This window comes from Lissotriton helveticus, chromosome 2_2 (assembly GCF_964261635.1).
Source record: "Lissotriton helveticus chromosome 2_2, aLisHel1.1, whole genome shotgun sequence".
In the NCBI taxonomy this organism is placed as follows: Eukaryota; Metazoa; Chordata; class Amphibia; order Caudata; family Salamandridae; genus Lissotriton; species Lissotriton helveticus.
In genome coordinates, this window is record NC_136060.1 from 164,461,449 (window position 1) to 164,476,473 (window position 15,025).

Here is a 15,025-nt window from a genome sequence, read left to right on the forward strand (position 1 = left end):
AATCCGTGCCCCGTAAATGGCAGTACTAACGCATCTAACGTGATAGATTTGTAGCATCTCTTCAGGGGGTCTTTTTCTAAGCCTCTGGGTAAATGCTATTGGGGCCGTTGTAGCTTTCAGAAACTGCAGTTTTCTGACCTCAATTGCTCTTTTCCACGTGCCCTTTTCATCAATGACCACTCCCAAGTAGGGGTAAGTTGGGGTGTGGTCGATCCTGGAATTGCTTATATAGATGTCCTTTCCCTTTCCAAGTTTTTTACCAGACGTCATAATAAAGGTCTTTTTCATGTCTAAGTTCGACATGAATACATTGTAATGATTTACAGAACGCTGCAGTTCAAGAGGGGTGCGGGCAACAATGGCCGCGTCGTCCGCGTATAAAAGTGCGGGGGTTGGGCGATTGCAGACTAGGGGTAGGTCCTGACTCCCCTCCCCTATTTCCAAGCCGTTTGTATATAGTGTAAAAAGGAAGGGGGCCAGGACACAGCCCTATCTTACGCCCCGCTCCACCTTAAAGGGGTCGGATAACTGGCCCCCAAACCATACCTCACTTTAGCAGTTGCGTTTGAATAGATTTCTCGGAGGTAGTTAGCCAGCAGAGTGTCGACCCCCATTGCTGTCAAGATGTCCCAGAGTTTTGCATGGTTCACGCAGTCGAACGCTGCAGAGAGGTCTGCATATGCCATGTGTAATCTACCGCCCTTCGCGTCTACATACTTGCTTCTAATTAACGAAAGGTTTAGGACCTGCTCGATGGTGCTGTGACCTTCCCTGAAGCCGTACTGGAGGTCAGATATCATGTTGTTATCTTCCGTCCAGTACTGCAAGCGTTCTAACAGGATACGGCCCACCACATTTCCCAGTGAGTCAATAAAGGAGATGGGGCGGTAGCACATTGGACTATTGCGGTTACCCTTTTTAAAATGGCGTCGACGATATGCACGCCCCTCCAAAGACTCGCCCCACCCTCTTCAAGGGAGGTCTGGTTAATGCCAGGTCCTTAGCCTGCCATTGCCAAGACGTACACGACTTAATACTAAACCAAGAGCTGGATGCCTTGTTTATTACGGAAAGTTGGCTCAACGATTCTTCCAACCCTGACCTGGCCATTGCCCTCCCCCCTGGTTACACTATTCTTAGAAGGGACAGACCCTCAGGTCGAGGTGGTGGGATAGCATTAATAATCAAGGATATATTTCCTTGCCACACATTCGACCTATACCATCTTAAAGACGTTGAAAGTCTGGGGTTCTCAATTAAAATTACTCCATCGTTCTCTCTCTCGGCCGGACTTCTCTATCGTCCTCCGGGCAACCCCTCCTCTTTCCTCAACTCTCTGGACGAGGCCTTAGGCGCACTTATGTTACAATATTCTAATTTCATGCTCCTCGGCGATATGAATCTACACATGGAATCATCCACTGACCCCCACGTCATTTCCTTCTTACAGTCCCTAAACATTTTCAGCCTCCCCCAACTTATTAACATGGCCACCCATAGCGCTGGTCATACCATTGACGGCATCTGTTCTAATATCCCTACCCTTTCCACCTCCCTTCCACTGCCCTTAATTTGGACCGATCATTTTTTCATCCCCTTTGACATCACGACACCCACTGCTCCCCCATCTAACCCCAGATACACCCAAGCCGCTTATACAGTCAACTGGAAGAAGGTGGCAGAACGTATACAGCTTGAGTCAAAACCGTTGCCCCTACCCCCCGCACTAACTGGAGATGTCGAAGCTGATTCATGCAACTTCCACACCTGGATGCACCAAATAGTTGCGGTTAACTCTGAACCCAAAAACAACCAAGGAAAGGGACCCAAGAAAAAAAAACCCAATGCCCCATGGTACACTAAGACCCTGGCAGATAGCCACCTCCAATGCCGGAGACTTGAAAGACACTGGAGACAAACATATGACACGGCCTCCAAAACTCGCTATGTTCAACAGAGAAAAGTATATCTCTCTGACATCAAAGCAGCTAAAAAGGACCATTTCACTAATCTCATAATGGAAGCGCACCAAAACCAAAAAACAATCTTCACTATAGTCAAGTCCTTCACCCACCCAAAAGCTCTTACTGTTGACATACCTCCGTCAGAGAGTCTCTGCAACCAAATTGCAGACTACTTTGTTGACAAAATTGTCAACATTCAGAAAGACTTTCCTCTACCCCCGACGACCACCACACAAGTCACAGTCAATCACCTTCCTCTCTCCAGTTTTAAACCAGTATCCTTGCAACAGACAAGCAAGGCAATCCGCGCCTGTAAATCAGGAGCACCTACGGACTCCTGTCCTCCTATCATCCTTCATCACCTGATTGATACAGTCAATCCCCACATCAATGGAATCATTAATGAATCCCTTGCATCTGGAATTGTACCTGCCAAATGGAAGAAGGCCACTGTCAAACCTCTGTTAAAAAAACAGAATAAACCACCCACAGACCTGACTAATATGCGGCCTATCTCCCTACTTCCTTTCCTAGGCAAAGTCACGGAGCATTTAGTGCACGAGGAACTTAAAACCTTCACAGAAGCCCATAACATCCTGCATCCACAGCAATCGGGCTTCCGCTCCGGTCACTCGACCGAAACAGCTTTGATCGAGCTTACCGACTCCATTAAATTCCTACAGGATGAGGGCAAGCAAGCTGTCCTCATCCTGTTGGATCTCACAGCGGCATTCGATACCATCTCGCACGCTGTCCTAATCAATCGAATGCGAGAGATCGGTGTGACAGACTCAGCCCTGGCTTGGATCTCATCATTCCTATCAAACAGGTCCCAGACCGTAGCACTTGGACCATATCTTTCCAGCGAAAAGCCAATTACATCTGGAGTGCCCCAGGGGTCCATATTGAGCCCCCTATTTTTTAATATCTATATGGCACCCCTCTTAGCTGTGATAGAGTCACATGGTATCCTGGTTACGTCCTACGCTGACGACACGCAATTGGTCGTCACCATCGACAAACAGCGTACGGACGCAGAGCTTCGCTTTAAAAACTGCCTATCCGATGTCTTTGTATGGCTAAACACTAATCATCTTAGATGCAATAGCGCAAAGACAGAGATCATTCCAATAGGCAAGAATATTTCTTTCTCCCCTAAAGATTGGTGGCCCACAGACTCCGAGGCTCCTCCTAGTGCAGTTACAGCAGCCAGAAATCTGGGCGTACAATTTGATTCCTCCCTCACTTTTGATGATCACGTCAAGATCACTGCCGGTCGATGTTTTGGACTAATAAAATCCCTGAGGAAATTCTTTGATTTCCTCCCAATTGCAGCCAGAAAGTCAGTCGCGGTAGCTCTTCTACTCTCCCGACTTGACTACTGCAACGGCCTTATGGCTGGGGTGAAAAAATCTACCCTCAGGAAGCTGCAGAGTCTACAACATGCTGCAGCTCGACTGGTTCTACAACTCCCCAGAAGGTCATCTGCATCTGCAGCTCTGAATTCACTTCATTGGATGCCTCTGCACAAAAGAATCCTTTTCAAACTGCTTCTCACAGTCTATAAAACCATGCAAAATACAGGACCCCGCTATTTTGTAAACCGCTTCAAGCGCTACAATCCTTCGCGCTGCCTGAGATCTTCTGGGACTAACCTTGTCCAAATCCCCAGATTTAAATATAAGACCAGAGGAGGAAAATCCTTTAATGTTCTGGCAGCTAAAGCCTGGAACACCTTACCCATTGACCTCAGAGTCATCAATAATGAGAACAACTTCAGGAAACTTCTTAAGACATGGGTCTACAAACTCTCAGACTCCTCTGTCCTGGCTGCCATCTAGCTCTATCTTTTATTCACCACTTTTCTCAGTTATTCCTCTGTAACTCGCCCAGCGCCATGATGCTCCCCTGGGAGCGAACGCTCGCGCTTTACAAATACCCACAAAATATCAAATATCAAAAACCGGAACCAAGATGGACTCCGACCAAGGGTCCAGAAGTCCAACCTTTCCAGTAGCTTCTAGGACCCTAAGTGGGGCCCATAGATCCATTTTAAATTTATATAGGCCCACTGGGACCCCATCCGGGCCCGGGGCGTTCCCTCCTCTGCTTGCGTTCAGGGCTGACTCGACTTCGACCATGGTAAAATCTAGCGCCAAAGAGGTTGGAGAGATAGTTACAATTCCAAGCCCTGGCCAGGGACTGCCGAGAGTTTGGGTAGGGTCCACCGTTAGGCCAAGCATCTGTGAAAAGTAAGCTATCCAGTCAGTTTCAGTAATAGTAACTTCTATGTTACTACTTTCTCTTGGGCCCGAAAGGAACGGTGAATTAATAACTTCCCAAAATGCAGTACTATCATTAGTTTTACAGCTATTATGTAAGGCGGCCCAATATTTCTCTTTTAATTCGTTCTTTCTCTGACGAAGAGTTTTATTGTATGTTTTCCTTAATTGATTAACCTCTGTCCTATCTCTGGTTTTTTTTTTGAGAGCTGCTTTGAGGGCGGAATATGCCTTAGAACAAGATGAATTAAACCACCTAGTAGTGGGTCTTCTCTTCCCTTTGGGGATATCGATGAGGGTCTCGTTTACGAACTTTGTTATTATTTTAAAATTGTCTACAATCACCTGAGGAGATGAACTCTCCACCAATCATAGACTAACTGCTATCATAGATGCTCTAACAACCTTTTCTGTTATTATTTCGGGATCTATGCGGGCCCACTTTATTGCGTACCCATTTAATCTGTTCATTGTGAGGTTTTCGTCCTGGAACAAGGACGATGTTTTTTTACTACATCCTGCCAATTGCATGGTTACAGAGAAGGGAAAGTGGTCGCTATATGCACAATCATGCGTAGTAAAGTTGGTAATGAGGTTGGAAGCACTTGTTGCCATGAAGATGAAATCGATGTAGCTAGAAGCTCCTCTACCGTTAAAGGTAGGACTTAAGGAAACAGGAGGTGTTAACAGTTCATTGGTGAAAGTTAATTGAAGGAGTGAGATTGTCTCATTCATACATTCCCCCTTAAGAGAGTGGGGAAAATGTGTGATGTTACTTTCTTGGGGATCCAGATGGCCACAGGTAATGCTATTATTTCTCTCGCATAGCGATAGATTGAAATCGCCACCCCACATAATTGTGGGATTTTTCCCGTGATTGGAGTTAGTAAAATCTAAGAGGAAATGTCGTATTTCCTTCAATGTCTCCACTAGTTTTGATTCCTGTAAGTTATTATAAAATTAACTACCATTATATGTGATGATTTATTTATGGTCAGTAAAATTATCTGGTAGTTCTCCTCATTTTTTAGTGAACTCGTTACTCTAACTTGGATTAGGTTTGAAACATATACCAGCATCCCACCTTTGGCTCGCCCTGAGGTTGAGGTGAGTGCCGGAGAGAAGAATGTTTTATAGCCGTTTAAGTGAATTGGTAGTACTGCCCATGTCTCCTGAAAACACAGGATGTCATAACACCGCACAAATGTTAGCCACCCTTCTTGGTTGATCTTAGATCGGAGACCGGCAATATTCCAAAATATTACACCAATAGTAAGACCTCTTGAGTTATCAACATTAATCTGGAAAGATAGATTTAAACTACTTCTTTCTTTGAAAGGGGTACTATTAGTTGAAAAATCCACGGCTAATTCTCAGTGATTTGCTTCTTGGGCTCATGGTTGAATTATTTTGGGATCGTGATTGAGTATGGGCGGTTCTTGAACCTGTTCTAAAGGTAACAAAACAGGGTTATAGGGCAGAGTTAAGGGGGTTGCTCTGGGATGAATGTCTTGGAATGGGTCACAAGTTAGAGGCCATTGACCGTCATTTCTTGCACTTTTGGGGATTGGACGAACAGAACCTATCAAAGAAGTTGGTTGTCAGTCCACCTCCTCTATTAGTGACAAAAGTTCGAAGCGATTCTGCGTTAGAATGGAACCGTTTGTTTTCGAGATGAGTTTGGGATCCGGCCTATAGAAGAAGCCAAGTGGGACAGACAGAATTGCTGTAGGTGTTGTGGATGTTACTTCCTTGTCAGCTAGGAGAGAACGAACAATTCTAGGGGTGTTGAAATTTATGACAATACAGTCACCATGGATAGATTTTTGAGAGGGACCGACCCATCCTACTCTTCAGACCATAAGAATTTGATTGATATTCTGGGGGTGAAAGTGCTTGTATTTAACTAGCCAGTCCATCACTTTGTTCCGTAAGGCAAACCAGGACTCTGTCACCCCTGGTTTCAAGGGTGGAACACCCGTTAGAACCAAAACGTAAGGACAGGATGCAGGTGGCAGATTTAAGGAATCTTTATTTGGTTGGACCATGCTATTGGTCGGATTAAGGTTCGCCTTTTTCTGCCCTAAGTTGCTGGAGTTCTCTTTCCTGTCAGTAACCTTTAATGTGGGGCCAGTTAGATGGCTTAGGTTCTCTTGATGACGTCCCTTTGGGAAACCAGGCCCAACCTCTCTGTTGAGTTGTGTGAGTAGATCCCTTGGGGGTGGTGCAATGTTATTATCACTGGGGGACGAATTGGGAGCTTCTAGTCTAGCTCTAATTAAGTCAACATCCCCTTTCATTTGGGCCAGCTTGTTCTCTATACGTGCGAATTTTTCATCAAAAAGGGAAGAAAGAAAGGAAGTAATTTCCCCAATGTTTTGTTCTAGAATATTTTTTACAAGGCCTTCCATGTGTTTCCCTAGCTTTTGTAAGTTTACACTGGAATTATCAATGGGGGGACCTAGCTGAGCTGCGAGATGGAATTGGCTTTCATCTGTTTGAGTTCCCGATGAGCTAGAGCCGACCCCAGTTAACGACTTTCCCTCTTTAACCAGCTTGCCTCCCTTCTGTTTTGAGCCCATGGCTCGAACTTTCTTCTGTTTGGTTTGTCCTCGAGTCTGGAGACCTTTGCCTCTTGATATAGTAATAGCAGACTCCCTTTCCCGTAGGTCTGTTGATTTTAATAGAGAATCCACAGACGGGGAAGAGAGAATTATGTAGGGAGTATTATTCGATGGTAATGGACTGTTGAATTCCTCCTCCCTGGACGGATGGAGTTGAGAAGGGTCAAGAGAAAGTCTGCGCTCTGTTAATTGAATCTCATGGTTAATTAGCGATTCTGCTCTTAAGAGATAAGCATCTAGGGTGCCCGCGGTATTCTTCAATTTCTCCATCAGTGAAAGTTCTCTATGCAAGGCTTATCAGTCAATTGACGCTGAGAGTTCGAGCTTGGGGAGCAAGTTGTATCTATAGAGTTGGCGTCCAAGCTTCACCAAAAATGTGCCAAAGTGCTCTTTATGTAACAATATAGGAGTGAATTCCCACCGTACTGTTCGCTGCAAAAAGGTTTCTTACCAGGGCTCTTAGTGATACCGCTCATGTGATACCGCCAAGGGACCGGGCCCTGCTCTGCCCCGGTCGACCCCGGATGGCCACAGATGGCCCGCCCTTTGCCGGGGCTTAGCCCGAGGCACGCCCGCGCGCCTCCGCGTGGCGGAGGTTGATGCTTCCTGAAGTACTTCCGGTGAGGGAGGGGAGGGGCGGACGATCTCCTGTTGGCCCCCACGGCTTTCTGGGGCTTGCAGTCCCTCCGGAGCTATCACAGGCTCTTGGTGCAGGTGCGCGCAGCGTCTGCCGTGGCGGGATACGCAAGAAGTTTTTGAAGACCCCGGTGAAAGAGGGGAGGGGTGGACAATCTCCTGTCGCCCCCGTGGCTTTCTGGGGCTTGCAGTCCTTCCGGAGCAAGAAGTTTTTGAAGACCCCGGTGAAAGAGGGGAGGGGCGGAGGATCTCCTGTTGGCCCCCGCGGCTTTCTGGGGCTTGCAGTCCCTCCGGAGCTATCACAGACTCTTGGTGCTGGTGCGCAGCGTCTCCCACGGAGCTGGGGACGCAAGAAGTTTTTGAAGACCCCGGTGAAAGAGGGGAGGGGCGGACGATCTCCTGTCATCCCCCACGGCTTTCTGGGGCTTGCAGTCCCTCCAGAGCTATCGCAGGCTCTTGGTGCAAGTGCGCAGCATCTCCTGCGGAGTGGGAGACGCAAGAAGTTTTCGAAGACCCTGGTGAAAGAGGGGATGGGTGGACGATCTCCTGTCGGCCCCCGCGGCTTTCTGGGGCTTGCAGTCCCTCCGGAGCTATCACAGGCTCTTGGTGCAGGTGCGCACGCAAGAAGTTTTTGAAGACCCCGGGGAAAGAGGGGAGGGGCGGACGATCTCCTGTGGGCCCCCACGGCTTTCCGGGGCTTGCAGTCCCTCCGAAGCTATCACAGGCTCTTGGTGCAGGTGCGCCGCGTCTTGCAAAGAAACAAGTGCCAGGATCCTGATTTATTTCATGCTGTTGATCGAAAGTACTTGGCAATGTGAAACTCATATTGGCCTATTATATGTTATAAAAAAACACAATAAAAGGATTTCATTTTTTCAACAGTTGAACAGTTTTGTGAACCCTCATTTCTTGCTTATGATTGAAATGAAATACTTTGCTGGTTATACCTAGTAAACGCTGAGGAGAGTAATGAGTAGTCCCAGAGTGATATGTCATAAATAAGTGCCGGTGTCGAGCACCGGAAAACACTGGCACAAATTAAGCACGGAAATACTACTGCAAAGATAAGCATTCAATGGCTCGCAAAAACACCATCATATAATGTCAGAAATGTCTCAAAATGCATTTTGTGCAGAGACCAAACAGTTCTTGCAAAACAGGGAGCGTATATATCAATCCATTACCTTGGACGCTTACCAATGTAAACTGGTAGACTATTGCTTCTAAAAAAAGGGACACTCGCTGTAAGACCTGCCCATTTCAACTTTGAACGCTTACTTTACAAATGTGATTTTGCAAGTATATTCAAGGTGACTAAATTAAACTAGGACCAACCATAATATACAGCAGTGGTTATTAACCTTTTGACCTTTGTGGACCCTCATTGAATCACTAATGGAAGAAGGGGACTCTTGCCTAAGCAATGTCTACGGTTTGTACTTCAAAGCAAAACATAACAATACAGAAACAAGTATACATCACACTACCCAAATTAACAAATATTTTATGCATTTCACAAACAAAAAAATATGTGAAAATCTATTTTTTTAATTATAATAGTTGGGTTGGAGCATTTCGAAATGCGGTTTTATTTCTAAAAGATAAACAATGCTAGACTCTTGCATATCACTCTGTATTTTTTGGTCCTAATGTATGCTGTCTTTTTGTTAGGTGTGTACCATTGCTGCTTCAATTGAGGCACCAAGTCATCCATACTGACTACCATTTGCTATTTTTGTGCTGCTCCCACAAATCAAGATAATGATTCTAACTTCATTTGTAGCCTCCAATTTCAAATTCCCTCACATTTACAAAACTTTTAATCCTTTAAATGCATTTTTTTTTTACTTATAGAAACGTTATGAATCTGTTAATTATTTATTTACTAAACAGTTGCTGACCCCCAGAGTACGCGTGAATGACTCCCAGGATCCATGACTACACATTAATCCACTGAAATACGATTTGCAATTGACTTTAGAAGAAACTTTACCTTGAATTAAGCATGGACGGAATTTGCGAATTTGCGCTACACGAATTCGCGCGTTTTCGCGCGAATTCGTAATCGCAATTCACAAAAATACGCCAAATTCCGCAAGCTTGCGAATTATATTTTTTTGCAAGTTTGAGAGATTTTTTTACCAGTTTGGGAACGAGAACTTGCGCATGCGGTCGCAACGGTTGCGAACATGTTGTTTCCACTTAACTAACCTGCTCGCGATGCCTTTTTCCTGTTTCGGGTCGCAATGACGTGTTTGCGTTCGCATTTTCCTGTTTCGATGTCGCAATGATGTGTTCGCGATCGCGGCGTCGCTCGGCCAGCTACCAAAATCTCGCAGCGCATGCGAACAGGGAGGAAAATTAATCAGCGAACGCAGAATCATGGTAAGTCAATGCAGCGCGCGCGAGATTGTATTTTTGAAGCGCGAACAAGAAAAAAAAATCCGTCAACTCGCGAATTGCGGATTTTTGGGCAATTTCGCATGATTCACGGATCGCAAAATTGCCAAAAAATCGCAAATTCCGCAAGCGGAACGAATTTTCCGCCCATACTTATTTTGAATGTGTTCAATTTTTCTCACTTGTTACAGGGTTATCACTTACAGAGCCATAGCCATATATAGACACCAGAGGCCAGATTGGGTAAACTCTCTTATTCTGCACATCAAAGTATGTTTACCAGGCACAGAGCAGAATAGTGTGTCCTATAAATGTGAATGTACAGTTCAGTGTGCATGTGCAAACTCATGCCTGCACTAATAACACCACATTATTGAAAAGCGTATCAGCTGAATAGAGTTTTGATCTGTCTTTCACTGCAGGTGGCAACCCAGCCTTTATTTCAAATGTGGGTAATGATCCCCCTGTAGGTGGATGCAGTAAGTGACTGCAGCCGCCTGCAAGGCGATACCTGTGGATCCTTGGATCCTTGGACAAGAGGAATTCTCGGGCTGCATGGCTACGCAGCGTAGCCTGATGCCCACCTGATAGAGTAGCTCCATCTTACCTCTCCCATCCACGTTAATCCACTGCACAGATCTGGTCCCTACGTTCGCCACAAGACAGAGGAGTGACAGCTGACTCTGGTGATACCAAAATCACAACCCAAATCGGCCGGGACCCGGAGTTTTCTCAAACGAAGATCCGACGCCTGGACGAGAAGCGCAACCGGGCGGTGTAGAGCCCCTAGCTGCCGCAGAGACGTAACAATGTGAGGCCGTAGGTATCTCTCTCGGGATCTGGACTGCGGCTGCCACCTGCCCGCTGCGGCGGCTTCAGAGGCTGACGTGGCGAGTGACAGCAGGAGAAATCGCAGAGGAGTGCCCGACAAGTTGCTGTATACAGCCGCTGGGAGGAAACAGTATGAACCACACGCCCTGACAAAGGGCGCTGAGTTGCGGCCCCCGGGAACAACCAGACTGGCCCGCTTGAACCCCCCACATATTCTCCTGATTCTGGACAGAGGAGCGGTGGTGCAGCGGAACCTTGGGCACCCAAGCGGCACAGACACCAACGCCGCTATCGAGGTGAGGTGACAGATCATTTCTGAGGCGTGGGCTCCATCGAGCCTACATCCTTCTGCACAGGGAGGGGCCTAATTATTCTGTAAACCCTCAATGAACTCGCCCATTTGACTGTTGCATACTTCTCTATCCCCCATAAGCCATTCCACTAATGGAGATACAGTTCAGCCTGCGCAGACTTTGAGGCCTTCTTGCGGAGACCCATACACAGCACATTTGGCACCTTCTGCCTGCTTGGGGGTGAACCGAACTCACTGACGCTGGTCCAGAGAGGGGACAGTAATTGGCACTGCTGGCTGCGCCTTGTGCCTGGGGGGCCACCAACATTATCCTGTTCATTGCAACCTAGCAGTAAATACAGGTCGGCCTCCCTGGCTGCTGCGGAGTGGAGAGCAAGCCCTGTAGGCCTACATATGACAGCACAGTCGGTGTGGGAAAGGCACGAACGTCGGTCGCCATGTCTGGGACAAAAGGGTCCAGAGTGCCCCAGCAGAGTACACTAGACCACTTCGCAATATCAAAAACTACGCCTCTGCACCAATCAGTGAGGGACAAGATGACGGATAATTCGGAAGAGAGTACCCCCGAATTGACCCTTAAAGATGTCATGGGAGCAGGGGTCAGATCTTCTCTGGAGCAAAGGATGGACACGATCTCTGCAGAGGTGACGCTCATCAGGGCGGACCTCCATAAAATCAGCGATAAGGTCACACAACTAGAGGTCAAAATGGAGAGCCTGGTGAAGGACACTTCGCAACTTCAGAGTGCGGTGCAGGAGCTTCAGAATTTCAGGAAACTAGCGGAAAGTACGTTGGATGACTACAAAGGCCGCTCACGCCGTAACAACGTAAGAATCCTGGGGGTCCCGGAATGGGTAGAGGGGCAATCTCCAGACCTCTTTGTAGAAGAACTTATCCATAAACACCTGCAGCCTAGAGGCTGTGATTGAGAGGGCACATAGAGTCCCTGGGGGGGCACCCAAAATCTGGGGCTCCCCTACGACTGCTAATCGCAAGAGTACTGAACTTCCGCGACAGAGATGTGATGCTACAAAACGCCATGATGAGCTCCCCGCTCCGGCTTGAAAACGCTGACATTTCCTTTTTCCCTGATTTTACGCAAATGGTTCAGAGGCAGAGCAGATCCTTTCTGTCCGTTAAAAAGTTGCTACGTGACAAAGGAGTGAAGTACGCCATTCTCTTTCTGGCACGACTCTGGGTGGAGAGGGAAGGCAGGGCCTGGTTCTTCGACACTCCCAAGGCTGCAGCGGAATGGCTGTAAGGTTGGCGAGGAGTTCGAGACCATAACCCATGCCGAGACACCAGGAAGACCCTATCAGCAAGGTACCGTGGGCCCGACCCCATGGGGATGCAGTCCAACCTCCCTGCCCGGCGATCGTTTGTTGGCTGGCTAAATGAACCTGCAAAGATTTGTTGCAGGCACAACTCCTGAGACATGGTATTTAAGCATGGGACAGTATATGATTGACTACATCGGGGAGGAGGGGAGGGTGGGACAGCTATCTTAACCCTGCAGTTCTACTTTAAGTTCATGTTTGGGCGAAAGGCACTCTGCATGGTTGTGTTTATGGGCTGTGTATTGCCCAGAATGCAGGGGAGCAGGGGAGCAGGGAAGGGGGTTGTTGGGATGAGGTTTTGAAGATGTGTTTTGTTCTTGATGAATCAGCACACAAAGATGTAGTAACGTGGGAGGCATCATATATTCACTTAACCAACTATGGGTGAGCATGGAGGTAGCACCAATAAACTATTGAGCTGGACCGTTAACGGGCTGGGGGACAAGATCAAAAGATGTATGGTGTTGCAATATATTAGAAGGCACACTCCGGACATGGTCCTCCTCCAGGAAACATACCTGATTGGTCACACCTGCAAGGTGCTGAGTAAGTGGGGATACATATTGATTGCACATGCAGGATTCACTTCTGGCTCATGGGGTGGGGATCATGACACAAACTCCTCCAAACTTACAGCGTGGTTGGACAGGAAAGAACTGGTGTCCCGCCTTGTACCGGAGTTGAGGGATAGAGACGGGTGATCCATAACAGACCCACAAGCTATTGTAGACACATTCTCAGACCGCTTTAGAGACATTTACCACACACACACTTCCTACACTGAAGCACTCTTACAGTCCCTCCTTAGGGACATTGCCCTTCCGATCCTGACAGATCAAGACAGAGATTTCCTGGAAAGTGACTTTACAAATGACGAAATCGCATTGGCAGTCAGAAGCCTCAGGTCAGGTAAGGCGTTCGCCCCCAATGGCCTAACAATTGAGCTTTATACACTTGCCCAAGACAGGGTAGCCCTTTATCTGCGATCTATGTTCACAGACAGTAAAGAGCAGGGAAAGCTCCCCCTAGACCAGAGAATTGTCACAATCATCACCATTCACAAGGAGGGTAAACCCAGGACAAGTTGTGCCTCATACAGGCCTATCTCCCTCCTTAATGCTGAACACAAAATCCTTGCTAAGCTCCCAGCTACCCGTCCGATCAAAGTAATTAGTGACATCATGCACCCCAACAATTCGGGCTTCATGCCCTAGCGTAATACAGCGTTGACTCTCCGGATGGTACACGGGGTAGGGGAGACTTGCAACGATACAAAAACCCGCGGTCATAGTTTCACTTGACGCCTCAATGGCATTCGATATTATTGAATGGCCCTACCTTTTTGCAGTATTGGTCAAGCTGGGTTTTGCACCCGAATTCATCGGCTGTATTAGACTTCCATACTCCGATACCCTGGCGCAAGTTGTAGTAAACAATAAGAAATCAGAGGTGTTTGAACTAGGACGGGGGACCCGTTAGGGTTGCCCATTGTCCCCCCTTCTATTCACTCTTGCACTTGAGCCGCTTGCTGCTTGTATTCGGAGGGATCCAGTCATACGCGGCTTACGATGGACGGAATCATGGGAGGACCGAATTTTGCTTTAGCTGGACGATATCCTTCTATTCCTCGGCTCTGCCCAAGCATCCCTGATAGCGGTATTCACAAGTTTCGGCAGATTCTCTGGGTATTCCATAAACTGGAATAGATCCATTTTATATGTTCACTACAGTGACCCCCCGAGGGTACTCAAGGACTGCCCTATATGACTCACCACAACAGGTTTTGAGTACCATGGGGTGTTTGTGACTCAGAACCCAGACCTCTGACATGCTAATAACCTGCGACCACCCCTACAAAAACTGAACCGAGACATCTCAGCCTAAAAACTTGCTTCCGCTCTCCCTGCTGGGTAGGGTAGCACTATTTAAAATTATGTCCTTGCCCAGCTTCCTTTATGCACTGCAGGACTACCCCGATCCAGGGCCATCCAACTACTCTAGGGAAATAGAGTGACTACATCACACTGGCCAAACTCACCCTTACCTGGTACAACGGTGGTATTGGTCTCCCAGACCTTAAAAATATTACAGGGCTTCACATCTGGCAGCCATCAACCATGGCATCTACCACTCCATGGACGACCCAGGCTATGCCATGGACCGCTTGCTCCTCCCAGGGGGAAACTATAACAGAGCCCTCTACTCCAGACCGCAATGTTTCCCACTTACTGGACCTACTAAACATTCAATGCAGGTCTGGCACGTAGCAACAAAAAGTTTGGGATGGGAGCAAAAACTGACGTTGGCGACACCGCTCTGGGATTCGGAGATACTTGGGGATCTTTAGAAATCAAAGGCATTCGACAAGTGGGATCTTATCGGGATCTCAGCTGTCGGAGACCTATGGAAGAAGGTAGAAGTAATGTCTTTTGACACCATGCAACGGAAATACGAAATTGCGCAGACAGAGTATTTTCGATATCTTCAGGTCCGCCATGCCCTACAATCCTGTATTCCTAAAGGGTCCACCCCCCCACAATACGCCACAGAAATCCCCTATTGCTGACATGCCATCGCCTTAACTGAAATGTTCATAGTATTGATGCAACTCAGCTCAACCCATACCATGATTGACATT

General features: G+C 47.3%; 1 protein-coding gene across 1 annotated transcript in view; it reads right to left on the minus strand.

The window, feature by feature from the left end:
* GRXCR1 (glutaredoxin and cysteine rich domain containing 1) overlaps positions 1 to 15,025 on the minus strand; it is a 489,812-nt gene that overhangs the window by 158,067 nt on the left and 316,720 nt on the right. The window lies entirely within an intron of this gene.